Below are 17,813 nucleotides of genomic sequence, written 5' to 3'. Positions count from 1 at the left end.
GTTTCCAAGGAGTGGCTGGTGAGTTTGACCTACCAACCTTGTGATTCAAACCAGTCTTGTGGTCCAGTTCATTATCCTGCAGCACCACACCAGGACTCTTGGGAATTGCTTTTGTTTCCCAAACTCAAAAAACATTTAAGGAATATACTTTGATTCCCTTTAGGATGTCAAAATTGTTTTGATGTGGTATGAGCTGGAAAGCACAGAAATCTTTGGGGAATGGTGTTGTTGTTGTTAAGTGCCATGGAGTTGGTTCAAACTCATAGCGACCCTGTATAGGGTTCTGAGAAGCGGCTGGTGAGTTTGAACTGCCTGTCTTGCTGTTCAAATCAACCTTGTGGTCCAGTGCATTATCCTGCAATGCTAACATCTGGACTCCATTGGGGGAAGGGTTAGATATGGAGGCATTGCCTTCAGAAGTGTACAGCGCTAGATAAAGGCTATATTAAGAAATAATAGCTTCACATTGTGATGATGTTGTTAAGTGCTGTTGAATCGGTTCCGACTTATATAACAACCCTATATAGAGTTTTCAAGGAGTGGCTGGTGAGTTTGAACCACGTACCTTGTGGTTCAAGCCTACCTTATATTCCAGAACAAAAAGGTTTCTATGATTTTTAGCAATTATTTTTTACTTACACTTGTATATTGGAGACATAAAGGCATGAAAGAATTTGATGCACTGAGGAATTTCCAAAAGTATGTTGTGACTAGAGAGGATGGATGAGCTAATAAAAAATATGATCTTTGCAAATTAGAAAATTAATTAGGATAAGATGAGTGATGACTTGAGACTAGTCTGTGAAAGAACCTTAGTGCCAAGGTCAGAGTGTAGTGGCATATGATAAGAATAAAACAGGTGATCCGTGATCCATCACTTATGGAGGTAGCAATGGTAACACATTGCAGAAATTCTGTTTCCAATAATAGGACCTTTTAGGTGAAGAGGAAGTAGAATGGACACTTAATGGAGTGTGTTAGGTGGCCATTTCAGTAGTCTGGAAAAGGGTGATGGTAGCCTTAACAGAGATTTTGTGTGTGTGTGTCAAATAAAATTATTTTTAGAATACTAAAATATTGTATATGAAGTTGAGTTATCTATGTCTAGGGGTATGGTGCTGTAGGATCAGCACTTGACTGCTAACTACAAGGTCAGTGCTTCAAACCCACCAGCAGTTCCTCATAAACCTTCTACAGGATTGTTATGAATTGGAACCAATTCCATAGCACTTAAAAACAAAATCAACAAGGGGTCAGAAAAGGCTTTCTAGAGGAGTTGGTATCTTAAATAGGAGAAATCAGGGGAAGTAGGGAGGGAAGGAACAATTTCCTAAGATAGGCCATCATGTAGTAAGTCCTAGAAGTAGAGATGGAGATAGAGATAGATGAAAGAACAAAATAAATAAATAAAGATAGATGGGTAGATGAATGAAGTCATAAGAGACAGGGAGGGAAGAGGAATTAGAGAAAAAAAGGAAAGGAAGAAAGAAGATACAAGGAAAAGGAACGAGAGATGCATTCCAGTAACTGAAGGTACTTGAGTATGGCCGTAGAATGGGAGCAGAGGTTAGTGAAGTGGCTTTGGAGATGAAACTTGAAATGAAAGCAATGACAAGATATGAAGGTCCTTGTAAGTAATTCTGAGGCAACTTCTAAAATGTTTAAGGCAGTGAGTTGATGTAATTATATTTAAAGTTGAGAAAGCTCACTCTGAAGATTAGATTGGAGACTCTCTGGAAGCAAGGAGATGTGTTAGACAACTATTTCATAAATGTGAAAAACAGATAATGTAGCCAAAACAGAGATATTTATTGGTAAGAGGGTTAAGGACATTGTTAAGGAAGGCATTAAATGAGGTGTGTAAGCTTGATAGGTAAGAAAGTGAAAATAGGCAGGGGCCAAGAAGGGGCCAAAGTATTGGAGTCAAAGGACTAAAAGGCCACATGTTGTTGAAGATTGGCTGTAAATTGGTATGGTACACAAAAGGCAAGTTCTAATTTATTTGTTATTTGTGAAGAAGCCTGACTATTAATGATAATGAACTTTCCATAATGTGGAGATGGCTGAAGAGAAATGGAGAATTATGTGGAAGACAGAGGTTCAGCAGGCAGTGTTGGAAGACAGTGTATGTGAGTCTAAGGGATACTGGGTGAAGAAGAGAGCTATGGACAAGCTGATATATAAATTTTCATTAAATAGGAAATAATATGGAAGTTGGTAGATGACAATGATGAGGGACAGAAAATTCTACATAAATAGAATAACAAAATTTTTAAATGAACAGAGGTTTTTTTTGTTGTTATTTTAAGTTTTTTATTTAGTGTTGACAATAAATCAGGAGAATTACTATACAACAGTTAGCAGAAGATGTGCAAAAATGATCTGTCTCAAATTGGTGGAAAACAAAAATTATTCCTTAAGAGAAAGAAAAAGTTATATAAGGTAAGAAGGTGAAAGTAGCTGTTGTTGCAAAGATTTAGACTGGAGTTTTTGGACCTGGACTGGGGTTTGGGAAAGCACAGATTAAGGAAAGACATGGAGTCGGAGACTGGGTAACCAAGGCCTCATGACTTTGTGCTTTGTTAGGAGTCTCTGGGAGGCAGAAACAATTAAGCATTGGGTTTCTAACCAAAAGGTCGGTGTTTCAAATTCAATGGAGTCTTCTCAGAAAACATGAATGACAGTTTTCTTTCGAAAGATCACAGTTGTTGAAAACCCTGTGACACACATGGGATTTGTGTGAGTTAGAAAGTTGGAATCAACTCAATGGCAATTGTTTTTATTTTTGTTTTGTTAAGGTTTCCAAAAGAACTGGAGGGAGATTTTTGCTCGAACTCTGAGTAAGGATTAGCTGTGCATGCTTTTATTTAATGTGAATGACCAGTTCTCTTAAGTAGATGTTTTGTATTTAGAATTGGAGCAAAGTTTTGTGGTACGAACTTATTTCAGACCACAACTAATGAACACACATTTACATGCAACTTTGGAGCTTTGCATCCTGGGTATAAGTAATTTGACTGTATTCTTGATCTCTCAAATTAATATATAATAATGAATATCTAGATATGCAGTGGCAGTAGCCAGGAAAATGAACCCTGCAACAATTTTATTTCCACATCATCTTCAGCGACTTCCTCAGTTAAGACACATTTTCTCTCTGTGTACTTAAAGGAAAAGTCTCTAACCTTGAGGGAAGACAGAATCAAAGATATGGCAACAACATTTATCAAAAGTAATGAATTTAAATAAACTAAAAAATTAATTGGAAAACGAAGTATAAATGTAGTATTTGTGGAGAATGACTCATGAGAATTGTGATAGATTTGCCTCACTGTCAAGTTTTCTGCTTGAAATTCTCCTTCTGTGGAACTGTGGACGCATTGCTTAGGGTCTTGTCCCTTCTCAACAGTCCTTTCCCTCTTTCTTTTTGGGCTCCGAAGTGGGTGTTCCTCATATTCCAGCTCTCCAGTGTCTATTCTCCAATGTCTACTTTCTTTTCCTTAAAAGTATGTCTCTTCCAAAGGTTTTTCTTGAATGTTTTTAGTATTTATTGGCATATCAGACTTCAGTCCTTATTATTAGGGCTATCAAGTTATAACATGTTCACTAGGCTGCATAGTCACTGCCATTTCAGCAAACTCATTATCGTTCCTTCTCATCTTGCTTTTCTGTTAAAAGCACCTTTATCATCCTGGATATACACACTCAAAGTCTTTATTTTATTCAGATTGTTTCTAGATCATGCCAATTATTGTTTGCAATCCTTGTCTTATATATTCCTTTTAGTTTTTCTCTTTTATTTCTACTACCTTGTGTACAGGCCCTAATCATTTGCCTTCCCACAAATCTAATCTTTCCTGTTCAAAAAGCTAATACTGTCAAAGAACTGATTCATTTTGTGTTTAATAATATATATATATATATATATATATATATATATATATATACAGGAAATTTTCTATGTCCTTCTAATATCTAAACACTACATTTCATGGCCTTGCACCAATTCTTCCTCCTCCAGGAAGTCTTCCATGACTACTTCACCCATGAGGCTCTTATTTTCTTTGAATTTCAGCAGGTTATAGATTCCACACATCTCATCTGTTTTTATTCATCGTACCATATTATTAGTTTTCATTTTAAGTGTGGTGCATACAGAAAAAGTTACAATGAGAATGAAAGAGAAGCAGAACAGATCAGATCAAATAGGCTCTTCTCAGTCACAGTGTCTGAAGAGCGACACCAGAGTCTAAGGGAGGAGGACATGGGAGGTGATATTTAAACTTCATGGAATAATGTTTAACTGTCCATATTATTTTTGTTTGTAGAACAGTATGTTGTATGTGATTACCATTGTGTTGTGAGATTGAGTTGTTCTCAGGTTATTAAGAAATAAGTCATAAATTAATTCATATGCATGTATGTCTATAAGTAAACACTGGGTGAACATAAATAATCTTCACTGAATTAAGACATGATTCTGGTGCCCAGATTGGGTAAAACCAGGTAGACAGACCCCTAGAAATATTGTCTTAAAGACCCTCAATTTGATCTGAAGGTAGCAGTCATACACATATATCATATTACATATTCATTAAATAACAAGCTATTTTCTCTTTTCATTTACCTCTGAATTCCCTATTTGCAGACATAGACTCTGATAATCCCTGAGCCCAACACATCTAGACTTTCTTCCTGAGACACAATGACTGACTGACTGATACACACACATACAGGCACACTTTCATGATGATCTGTCTCTGATGACACACACACACTCAGGATTCTTCTCTCAGATATATGAATCTCTCTCTCATACGCACATACATATAAATACTCACACATGCACACACCCATGTGTTTCCATACTCCTGAACTCAGACAACATTTATGCTGTGGTAAAATAGTGAATGCCTCCCAGGTGCTCTCAGATCAACATCTCTGCCTTAATTTGTGTAAGACAATCAATGACCTGGTACATGGGTCTGGAGGGCCCGCTCCTAGTGTTGCCAAGTATTTATAATACAGTATTTGGGGACATACTTATGCTTAAAAAAATGCATTTATTGCTTACCTGAAATTCAAATTTAACTGGCATTCTCTGTTTTTATTTGCTGACTCTAACAGCCTTATCCTGAGGACCTCATTTCATATAAATATCAGTCACTCTATGAGAGCACATTTCCAATGTTAGTAGAAGGAAGTTGTCTTCAGATTCAGAATCTGTTTTCTAGTTAGAGATAGACACAGGAAGTACTAAAGAATAAATACATATCAACTTTTTGTGGTCCTGAGCCAAAACAAAGCAGAACTAAAAAAAAAAAAAAAAAAACACCTTGGTTTGATTACCTGGAGACTTAAAGTAAAACTCTGCAACTAAACTTGACATTCATAGTCTAGACATGCCCTCATTTGGGGCTTCAGTTTTCCCATCTATGAAATTAGGTACTGTCAATAAGATAGTCCCACTGTATCAAGGGTTGCATCATGTATTTGAAAAAGCAAAAATGAATTTGAACTCTGTGCTACTGGTGTTTCTTAACCCCAAGTTTGGACACAGGTCAGTTCAGCAGAAGGAAAATCTTTTTAACTCCCCATTGACTATAAAGACAACTTGGTACCTAATATCAGAGGGGAATTTAGTGTATATAAATGACAGAATTCTATCTACATACTGTTGAAAGTAACTCCAAGTATCCATAGATGTTCTGGCTGGGGAAATTAGGAAGTGATTTTCTGTTGTTACCTTCTAAGATTGACTTTCGTTCTCCTCCCTCCTTCTTTCCCTTCTTTCTTTGCTTCCTGTCAGGCACCGACATTAATGGTAAAAACAAGCATAGTACTTGCCCTCATAGGGTGTAAAATTGTATAAGCTAAAAATATATATATATATTGTAAAGGAAGGATATAAAATTCCATATAGGGCTAATAACTCCGAATCTAAAGAAGTTCTCTGAAGAAATGCCTTTGGAGTAATGGGAGTGGAAAGAGGGTACTAGGTAGAGGGCGCAACTGAGGCAAAGGCCCTGGAACACAAGGCAGTAGGGTTTATCCAAGGAGCTGAACAAGAAGCATGCTAGAGTGCAGAGAGGGAGAGAGTAATAGAACTAGAGTCAATGGTGACTTACCTGAGGCGATCCAGTGCCTGACCAGGTGGCCCTCATCATAGAGTTAGGAGTGCCCTTCATGAGACCCTGTGCTAAGTGTTTCACATGCTCTTTTTTCACCTTTAATTATGATGATATTCCTATGAGCTAGTTATGATTATGCACTTTTACAGATAAGGAAACTGAGACTCAGAGAGATTAAGTAAAATGACAAAGCTGCATAAGTGACAGAGACAGAACTTAAATGCAGAGCTTCAGCCTCTGTTCCTCTAAGCCCTTTGTATGATGTCTTCTTAGTGAAGCACAGAAATGCTACTCCTGGGGCTTCCCACCATCCTCTGCTGAGTAAGATTGGTTACAATGGCAGTTAAAGTCAACAGGACATACAGAAGCCATTTTCCCAGATTGTAAATTCTAATAAAAATATTCTAAAAAATGATCTTAGAAAACGTTAGTAAAACAAGGTTTGGTAAACAACATGACCATACTATCACAGTAGTATCTCTTCTATACTTACTGTAGAGCCACAATGAATGGCAGTGATCAAGACTGGTTGGTATCCTTTAAGGAGATGCAACATCTCTGTCTACAAGGCACTCAAAGAATCTCTAGTAAGTACCTTTCCATAATGAGTTGTTGGAGTTCTGCTATGAATTCATTTATTATAATGCTATCTTTAAAAAAAACAAAAAAGAATACTTTATGCTCACACTGAAGATGAATATTGCTGGATAAAGTCACATAAATGGAAAATGAATCAGAAACATCAATCCAGGATCCTAGCCTCAACTGTGTTTTATCACCTCTGTGGTAACTACACTCTACGTTATCATCTTTGTGGTAGCTTTGAAGACACTTGTTAGGGATCATCAAGCCAGTACTGAAGATAGTGGTAAAGAAAATTCTCCTAAAGATAAGAGCTTTGGATAACAGACTTAGCCATCCATTTTGTGTGTGAAAAGAGGAATGGCCCAAGGTTTACCATATATGGACTCATGCATACTGATATATGACAAGGCTAACTAGTAAAGAAGCTAAATAGAAACAGATTGGAAGATCAGTGACAAAGAAGTCTTGGTTAGTGGCATATAGATGGACAAAGAGGAGTGGTCATGAAGTATGAATGCATTGATAGCACATGTTCTGCCCACCAGCGTACATCTACATCAGAAGAGGCATTTAACAGCCAAGTGAGTATAATGACTCAGCTGTTTGATAGCACCCACTCTGTCATCATCCTCTTCAATGCTAGCAAAAGGAAGTAACTGTTGTTGTTTTTAAGTGCCTTTGAGTCAGTTCTGACTCAGCAACACTAAATAGGGTTTCTGAGGAGCCTTTGGTGAATTTGAACTACTGACCTTGTGGTTCAAACCGACCTTGCGGTCCAGTGCGTTATCCCATAGAGCCACATTAGGACTCCCACCATACCAGAACTCCAGAGCCAGAAATGGAGACTATGAATGGATCAAACTGCAAGGATTTTTTTCTCATTTACCAAGGTTGATCTATCCTCTTTCACTGCTACTGTTTGAACTGCCAGCTACAGTTACCAATACTGATGATCTGAATGGCACTGTGCCTTGAGAATAGCAACTGGTCATATACTGAGTCCCTCTCAGAATTTCATTCCGACAGGAAAAGACATATATAGCTTGAATGGGTATGTCCTATTTGCTTACAAAGCCTCAACTGGTATCAGTTGGAGAAATCATCAAGGAAGAGATCACCAAAATCCTCTGTAAGCCATGTTTGGATCATTTGGATATGGGTGAACACTGAGGGCTTTAAAAGGAAGAGTGATAATATCAATTTTGCCATGAACTCCTTATTTTATTTGACAGAAAACTTTATTTGTTGAAAAGAGGAAGAATTTAAAGTTCTGAAATATATTACCATCCTATGTGTGCCAGGCCTTTGTCCTATTTATCCTAAAAGAAAGCCCTCTGATTTTTATAATGAGACAATTGCCAAGATTATTATTTTTTCAAGTAACAAAAACATACGTAAGGGGTAGGGGGTACCTCTGTCTGCTCATATTTGTAAAAACTAAGAACAGAGTATAGAAATACTCAAAGAGCATGTATGAATACATCTCTTTGTAAAACATGACAGAAAGGAGTGATTATTTAAATTGGACAGGACTTTGCATTCCTGGCTCCTTGGTGGCAGTGTCTTTTGTCTGAGCTTTCTTACTAGAAAAATGTCACAAAGGATAAAAAATGAGTCCAATAAGTTTTATTCAATTTCAGAGTCTATTATATATTCTGTTTTACACAAAGCATATAATTTTAAATTTCATAGATAGGCATCCCGAACATACACTTGGTAGATATACAGCTATTTGTATGGGTAAAATTGAAACCCTCCTGGGAGTGTGCATTAATAATTCCTTACTTGCAAGACAGAACAGCCATCTCATATTCTAAACAAAGCCTGGCCAGCACAAAAGTGATTCATGGTCGTTTATGAAAACTGATTACCAATCACCAGATCTTAAAGCCATGGCAACCTTTATTTTTCAATCTCATAAACAATAAAGCTCCTTTTTGTTAAACACATGAGGGACCTCTTTCCCACAGAGGAGTTAGTAAATGGAAAAGCTAATTTTCCACATCTGACAGCATGCATGAAAGCTGATGAATACATATATGATGAATATATATTTCAGAAGAAAGAAAATATTAATGTGTATATATTTATATAGAGTCATTTTCTTTTACTGAACCATTGATCTTAGAAGAAGAAGAAAAAAAAAAAGCTCATTTTTTCAGTGACTCAAAGGCAAACATTTCCCAGAGATGGATAGTTTAAAATGTTCACCTCATTAATTCCTAGATAAAACCCAAATTCATATTTAGTTTAAATGTTTCTTCTGAACATGATACTAAAATCTCAGTCTCAGTATTTAATAGGGGAAACAAAAGATAATAATTATTCCTGATTTTGTAGTTTAATCTTACTGCTTGATAAAGACTATAGACAAATTATTCATCAATTTTCAGTCACTTAAACCCAAAGTACCAGGTAAAGTCAGCCTGATTCTATAACTAAGGGGTTCTGCTGGGGCCGCTATTCCTTGTTTCAATGGTTGAATGACAGGTCAAATAGATGAGAGAAAGTAACAAGGTCATTTCTCTGCCTGGCCTTCACTTGTTCTGTCGGTTTCTTTTTTATGTCCCTGTGAGACACTAAATTCCCTAAGGATAGCCAGAATTGTTTTTAATCATCATATAGTCTAAAGTGCTAGTGAAAGATTGTAAAATACAACTCCCAGCAATGAGTGGGGACAGCGTGTAGGGAGATGGAGGATGTAGTTACAGGTAAGCCTCTAATTATTTCCTATGACACACACAATTATTGTTAGGCGCTGTAGAGTAGGTTCAAACTCATAGCAACCTTATGAACAACAGAATGAAACACTGCCTGGTCCAGCGCCAACCACATAATTATTGTTAATGCTTGAGCCCATTGCTACAGTCACTGCGCCAATCCGTGTCATTGCGGGTCTTTGTCTTTTTCGCTGATCCTCCACTTTACCAAGCAGTATGTCCTTCTCCAAGAACTGGCCCTCCTGATAACATGTTCAAAGTTGTTGTTGTTAAGTGCCGTCGAGTCGGTTCGGACCCATAGCGACCCTGTATAGGGTTTCCGAGGGTGTAAATCTTTACGGGAGTAGAAAGCCTCATCTTTCTCCCACGGAGCGGCTGGTAGTTTCGAACCGCTGATCTTAAGGTTCGCAGCCTGATTCGTAACCGCTATGCTAGCGGAGCTCCTTTAAAGTATGAGAGATGAAGTCTCACCATCCTGGCTTCTAAAGAGCATTCTGGCTGCACTTCTTTCAACATGGATTTGTTTGTGCTTCTGCCAGTCCATGGTAATTTTAATAATCTTCTCCAATACCACAACTCAAATGCATCAATTCTGTTCGGTCTTCCTTATTTATTGTCCAGACTTTTACATGCATATGAGGTTATTGAAAATACTATAGTTAGGGTCAAGGGTACCTTAGTCCTTACACTGACATCTTTGTTCTTGAACACTTAAAAGAGATCTTGTGCAGCAGATTTAATTAATGCAATATATGCTTTGATTTCTTGACTGCTGCTACCATGAGGGTTGATGGTTAATCTGAGCAAAACAAATTCTTTGACAACTTCATTTTTAGTATTTTCTCCATTAATATGGATGTTTTGCTTTCTGTCACTCTGACCCTATGCTCTTCAGGTCTGGACATTTTAGTTTCAAAGGGAGAGATACTCCCACTTGGAGACACAGCACTGATTCCATTGAACTGGTTGTTAAGGATGACCCCTAGCCATTTTGCACTTCTTATTCCTCTGGATCCACAGACAAAGAAGGAAATTACAGTACTGGATGATATGATTGGTCCTGATTACCAAGGGGAAACAGGACTAACATTACATAATGGAGGTAAAGGAGAATGTATGTGGAATCCAGGAAATTCCTTAGGACGTGTTTTAGTACTACCATGCCATGAGATTAAAATCAATGGTAAGATTCAGCAACCCCATCCCAGCATGAATACTAATAGTCTAGACCCTTCAGGAATGAAGGTTTGGATCATACCATGGTCAGCTGAGGTGCTTGCCTAGGGCAAAGGTAATGTGGAATGAGTAGTAGAAAAAAATAGTTCTAAATACGAGCTATGGTCATGTGATCAGTTGCAGATATGAGGTTTGTAATTCCTATGAATATATGTATATTTTGTTTTGTATGTGTGCATCATATTATTATTTTTTTTTTTTTGCTTTATTCATTTGTGAAATATAAGATGTAAATGGAGTCAGTGCATTTTTGGTTGTATGCATTTTAGTTATAACATGTTAGACGCAAGTATGACTATTATTGTCTTCATTTAGAGATTATGTACATGTTTCATACGTACCAAGTTGACAAGAGGACTCTGATAGTTCAGGTTTTACGCCAACTTAACTAGGCCAGGATTCTAAGTAGTGTGGCATTTGTGATGTGGTTATCCCCATGATCAGATCTGAAATAGTGTAGATAACTCTATGGTGATTGCCTGTGAGCAGGGATAGTTAACACTGTAATAGACTATGAGAATCCAATCAATTGGAAGGATATTTCCTCAAGGGTGTGCCCTACTTCCAATATAATGGACACTCAGCCAAACTTACTTGCCTTTGCCTGGGTCTGGATGTTGCATCTGGAAGTTCCTCCAACCTCCTGTTCTTTGGACTTGAGCCAGTGGCATGATCTTTTGTTTGCCAGACCTTACTGCCAGACCTACCTGCTGAATTTGGTTCATCTGAACTGAATTTAGGACTATCCCACATCTACAATTGTGAGCCATTTCTTTGATATAAACTTCACTTTATACATACACAAATATATGTTTCACTGGTTTTGTTTCTCTAGCGTACACAGGCCTAAGACAGACCTCAAACTGATATTTTTGCTGTTGAACACTTTAAAGAGGTCTTGTGCAGCAGATTTGCTCAATGTAATACATCACCTGATTTCTTGCTTACTGCTTTCTTGAGTGTTTATTGGGGATCAAAGAAAAATGAAGTCTTTGATAACGTCAATATTTTCCCATTTATCATGATGTTGTTTATTGGCCTTGTTTTGAGGATTTTTGTTTTCTTTACATTGAAGTACAACCAGTAACGAACTCTGAAATCTTTGATCATCATCAGTGAGCATTTTAAGCCCTATTCACTTCCAGGAAGCAAGGTTGTGTCATCTGCCTGTTGCAAGCTGTTAGTGAATCGTTCTCTAATCTGCCTGATACCACGTTCTTCTTCATATAATCTGGCTTCTTTTGTTATTTGTTCAGTATACAGAATTGAATATGGCTTCAGTGGTTGGTGTATGAATTTACAAAATAGTGGATATTATCCTATCACAAACAGCACTGTACTTCAAGACAAATCTTGGAATGTTCTTTTTGATGGAGAATGTGATGCCTTTCTTCTTCAAATTGTCTTTCCAACATAATAAACCATATGATTGTCAGATTCAAAATGGCTAATACCAGTTTCATTTCAGCTCGCTAATGCCTAGGATATCAATCTTCTGCCTTCCTTTTCATTTTTACCATTTCCAATTTTCCTATAATCATACATCATCATGTTGTGATTACTAATGGATATTTACAGCTGATTCTTTTAATTTTGAGTTGTGCCACATGAACAAATGAAGATTCTGAAAGCTTAACTCCATCCAAGTCATTAAGTTCATCTCTACTTTGAGGAAACAGCTTCCCAGTTATATTTTCAATGCCTTCCAACCTGAAGGGCTCATCTTTTGGCACTATATTTGAAAGTGTTTACTGTTATACATAAGGTTTTTGTGACTAACCATTGAGAAATGGTCCATCTGTCCTTCCTTGTCTATATTATTCTGAAAGTTCTGCTAAAACCTGTACACTATGGGTGACCCTTGTGGTATTTAAATTAATGGTAGCATATCTTCCACCATCACAGCAACACGCAAGCCACCACAGTATGACAAGCTGACAGATGAATGGTGGGGGCTTATCATTAAAGGAGATGAAGAATTCCATGTACAGTATCTTCCACTGTACTGCATCTCTTCCTTGTCCTTTGACCATGCCCTATTCCTCCTTTAAATGATCATATACTTTAGTCTCCTTTATCGCTAACGTGATTTCACCACTTACATTGTAAATTTTAAGTAGCTCTGGTTGCGTAAAGGTTACGAGTCAGGCTGCTAATCTCAAGGTGAGCAGTTTGAAACTACCAGCTGTTCTACAGGAGAAAGATGAGTCTGTCTGCTCCTGTAAAGATTTATAGTCTCAGAAACCCTATGCAGGGTTGCTGTGAGTTGGAACCAACTCCATGGCACACCACCACCACCATTGCAAAGCTTGACTAGTGTTGTTGTTATTAAGGGTGCATTTACTGTTTCAGTAAAAATGTACCAAGTCCGTACCTTCTTGTTTTCTTTGTTAAGCATTTTCGTAGCCAATCCCAGAAAGTAGGTCTAGGTGTAGGGGCAAATGTCATTAAAAAATTGCTAATTCCATTCTTTCCACAAAAAACTTTAATTCTTGTTCTATACTAAATATACAATCTCCCCTATGTCTGTTCTTAGCAGTGTAAGCAGATAATTTCCAGTTTTTCAATAGCATTTTTAGTAGTTACCTTCTGGAATCCAACTTTCAAGGGATTTCCTGATAAGAGCTTTGTAATCAGGATGGGATCTCTTATTAAAAGGACTTTCCTTTTCCAATTCTTGAAAAACGTCTGTTTTCTCTCTTCTCACATTATCAGGCTATCTATCAATAATTGAAGGTGAGATTGAAACTATGACCTTGACAGGTAGTGTGAAAGATTTGCTATAGTTGTTCAAAACTGTGAGCTATTTTTTAGATTATTGAGTGTTTTTGAACTATATTAAAAATAAACTTCTTTTCACTCTCTTCAGTGTCCCGGGTACAGGTTCATCTATTCAACAAATATTTCACTTATTCAACAATTACTACTATAGAGTTCTAGGTAAAGAGTAAATTGAAGAAGTTTTCAGTTGCCCTTTTACATTGTCTCTTCTGGCCACATTACAACTGAGGGTGTCCATCCTTGATGTAGTTACCTTCTGGTGGTCAGAGTTCTGCTCTAAATTCCAAGTTTATTTTGTCATAAATAACACACTCTTCCCAGTGCATTATGCATACCTTCATTAAAATCACCCACAAAGTATATTTAAATGTGTATTCCAGGTTCCAAGCCAGATAGAGTCAGCAGTATAAGAAGTAAACGGCATCTTTGTTTTAATAATTCCCCAGAAGATTGTTATGTGTACTACAGACTGAGAAAGCCTGCATCAGGAATAGTGGCTAGAATGTGTTCTCCATTACTTAGTAGCATGAGCTTGTACAAACAACTTAACCTCTCAATGCCTTAATTTATTGTATTTGTAATAAGGCAGACAGTAACTATATTTATTTCTTTGAGTAATTGTGGAAATCATATGAATTAATTACTAAAACTAGTGCATAGGAAAGTGCTATCCAACTGTTTCCTGTTGTTCTTGTCTTTGTTAAGTGCCACCAAGTTGGTCCTGACTCATAGTGACCCTGTAGATGGTTTCTAGGAATGGCTGATGGCTTCTAACTGCTGACCTTGCAGTTAGCAGTCCAGCACTTATCCACACAAGGACTCCAATTAATAGTAGTATTGTTAATAACAGAAAACTTACCCTTTGAATTCCCTCCTGTGCCCCAGTTTCATGGCTAGTCAGGCTATCACAAGATAATGTCTCCTACTTATGCTTAACAGGAATGAAATGAACAGAGACCACATTTTGAGGCTGTGGGCTGAGCAAGCAGTGCACCATGGAAAAGGTGAGTGATCGATTACAGACAACTACATTCTGAGTCCCACTGGCCATGTGACAGAGAGTTGGAGCCCTGGAAGTGCAGTGGTAAACATTCCACAACTAACTGAAAGGTTGGCTGTTCAAGCCTACCAGCCACTCCCACCAGCTGGTTTGCAAGGTCAGTTTAAACCACAAGGCCGATTATGCACACTCACCATCCACTCCTCAGAAACCATATACAGAGCTGCTATGAGTCAGAACCAATTTGACAACACTTAACAACAATAGCAACACTGGTAAGAGGGGAGTAAAAAAATTAGCATCATCTCTGTCCATCTTGTATAACTCACAGGCTGTTAATATAGCCTGCATCATTAGCTGTAGGGCATTAGATTGAGATGGACAGCTTAGCCTGCATCAGAGGACTACAACAAAGCATCAAGGAGGTATTCCAAACACCCACAAAAGCAATTCAGGAGAGATCAAATCAAGATAATATTGTGACAATTGCCACATTCAAAACCACCAACACAGGATGACAACTGTACTGAGTAAGAAAGATGTTTTCTGGCTCTTTTGATATCTCCTCCCTCTTCCTTCACTTGACTGTGGAGAGGATAGAAATAGTGGATGCAGGAAAAAGTGAAGCTAGGTGTTTAGAGAATGTAGGAATAAAGAAAATAAACCAAAACTTATTCATTCTTTGCAGTGAATAAGTCGTTAGCCTTGAAAAATTCTATCATTGTATCTCCAGCGTTACTTCTATCATCAAGGCCATATACTCAAACTACTGATCCTCCCTCTTTGCTTCTTCAAAAACAATGTGGGGCCCATGTCTGACTTCTGCTGATTTCATAAAGAGGAAAGAGTATCAAACTCAAAATTTGCCCAAGGCTGATTCCTATGAAGTTGAGGTCAGACATGTCTCCACCCTACAACCTTCTTTACCTAATCCTGACAGGAGCTATCCCTTCCACAGCACTCTCTGCTTCACATCTAGGGTTCGATAATCCATTGTGTTGTTACATAGAACTCATAACAATACTCACAATGATGAGGTTAATTAGGGATGTAAACAGGGTACAATTCAGAATCAGAAAAAGCTCAGGACGCAGCAGTTCTCCAGTCAGAAATGCCTCTTGTCTGCCACATTGCAGGTTTGTCTCACTCTTGTTGCCCCTTAGCCTCTGCCCTACTCAGGCACGTGTTACTAAGTTCCTTTATTGTGAATTGAGTTAAAGTTTTACAGTTTTACATGCAGCACATATCGTATTTAGCTTCATCTCAGTGATTGCAATCTCCCTCATGTAACAATTAACCCACTTACACCTTGTGGTACCTATTTCCATTTCACCCTCCTTCCCAACCCCTCTGAACCTTTTCCTCAGATAAATGCTTCTCTTTTGATCTTGAGTGGTTGACAGTTTCATGGGGAGCATACTTCACTAGTGTTGTTATTCTCCCTGTATACTTATCCACGAGTTGGTTGAAAATTGGGCCACAAAGGTGAGTTCTGTTCCAGACCTGAAGAGTGGTTGAAGGCCATAATCTCAGGTTCCTCCAGGCTCTTCATGAATGGTAAGCCTGTTTTTTTGTTTTTTTTTTCTTTTAATAATTTTGAGTTTTGTTCCACATTTCCTTCCACTCTTTCAAGGACCTTCTTATGTGATCATGTTCAGAGCAGTTGACAGTAATAGTGATAGCCAGATACCAGCTAGTTCTTCTGGAGTGGTGAAGACTGATGTTCATTAGTCTATTGGACTAATAGATTCCAAGCCTCTTCAATTTAATTGCTCTTTTTTCTTCTGCACGTGGATAGACCAATATTTGCATCTTAGATGGCTGCTCATGAGTTAAGATCCCAGATGTTACTCACCAAAGTAGGACATAGAACATTGCCTTTGTGGACTATATTATGTCAGTTAACCATGGTGTCCCCAGAGACTAGGGTCCTGTGACCCCAGGTGCAGCAATTCTTTGCCACAAGGTGTTTGGTAATCTCTACATTTTCATCATGCTGTCCCCTATATGTTCCACCCCATTCTTAGGTATGTTTGTAGCAAGCATCCTCTGGTGTACAAATATCCTCTGGCAAACCCTTACATATTTCTTGGTATACACTCTCAATTCCATACTTGCTCAACCTGTGTCCATGTAACTACCTGTCAAACACTGTTGTTGCAGGGTTTCTTATAGAACAGAATTTATCTCTATCCCATTAACCCTTGCATTCCTCCCTGCATCTTCACCTGTCTTCATCATTCTTCTGTAAACCTTCCTCTTGTTATATACTGCCTTCCCCATCACCTGAACATGTGTTTACCCTCAAGTCAGTGAATCACTCTCTCTTCTCTCCCTTCCCTGGTAACCATCAAGAGTATTTATTTTAGCATGAAAAAGTTTTCTTGCATTTCTGCAATAGTGGTCTCATACAATATTGACTCTTTTGTGATTGATTAATTTCACTCAGCATAATGTCCTCCAGGAGTCCTGGTGTGATGCTGTGGGTTAATGCACCAGACTGCAAAGCCGTTTGAACTGCAAGGTCGGCGGTTCAAGCTCACCAGCTGCTCTTAGGAAACCCTATACAGGGTCACTATGGGTTGGAACTGACTCGACGGCACTTAACAACAACAACAATGTCCTCCAGGTTCAGCCATTTTATGAGGTATTCACAGTTGTATATTTATTCTTCAGTGTTGCATAGTATTCCATTGTATATATGTACCAAAGTTTTTCAATCCATTCTTCCACTGATGGGCATTTGAGCTGTCTCCATCTTTTTGCTATTATTATTATGTAGCTATTATGAGCTACAATGAACATTGGTGTGCATGTATCTACTCTTTTCATGACTCTTATTTTTGTGAATATTTACCAAGTAGCGTGATTGCTGGTTCATATATTTCTATACCCAACTTTTTGAGGAAGTACCATACCATTTTTCCATAGTGGTCACACACATTTACAGTCCTACTAGTAATGCTGGAGGGTTCCAATCTCTCCATGTTCTCACCAGCATTTGTTGTTTTTCTGTGGGGTTTTTGTTGCTGTTTTTGATTTTAGTTTTGTTGTTATTTCTGGGGTGAACCAATATCTCATTGTTGTTTTGATTTGTATGATCGCAAACATTTCTTCATGTTTGTTGACCACCTGAATGTCTTTTCTGGTCAAGTATCTTTTCTGGTCAAGTATTCAGCCCATTTTTTTAATTGGGTTATTTATCTTTTTCTTTATAGAGGTGTTATTGTTGTTGTTAAGTACCGTGCAGTTAGTTCTTACTTATAGTGACCCTGCACGGGGTTTCCGAGGCTGCAGATCTTTATGGGAGCAGAAAGCCTCATCCTTCTCCTGTGGAACATCTGATAGTTTCGAACTACC

This window comes from Chrysochloris asiatica, unplaced genomic scaffold (assembly GCF_000296735.1).
Source record: "Chrysochloris asiatica unplaced genomic scaffold, ChrAsi1.0 scaffold00016, whole genome shotgun sequence".
In the NCBI taxonomy this organism is placed as follows: domain Eukaryota; kingdom Metazoa; phylum Chordata; class Mammalia; order Afrosoricida; family Chrysochloridae; genus Chrysochloris; species Chrysochloris asiatica.
The sequence above is the reverse complement of the archived record's forward strand: the minus strand, read 5'-3'. Positions refer to the sequence as shown.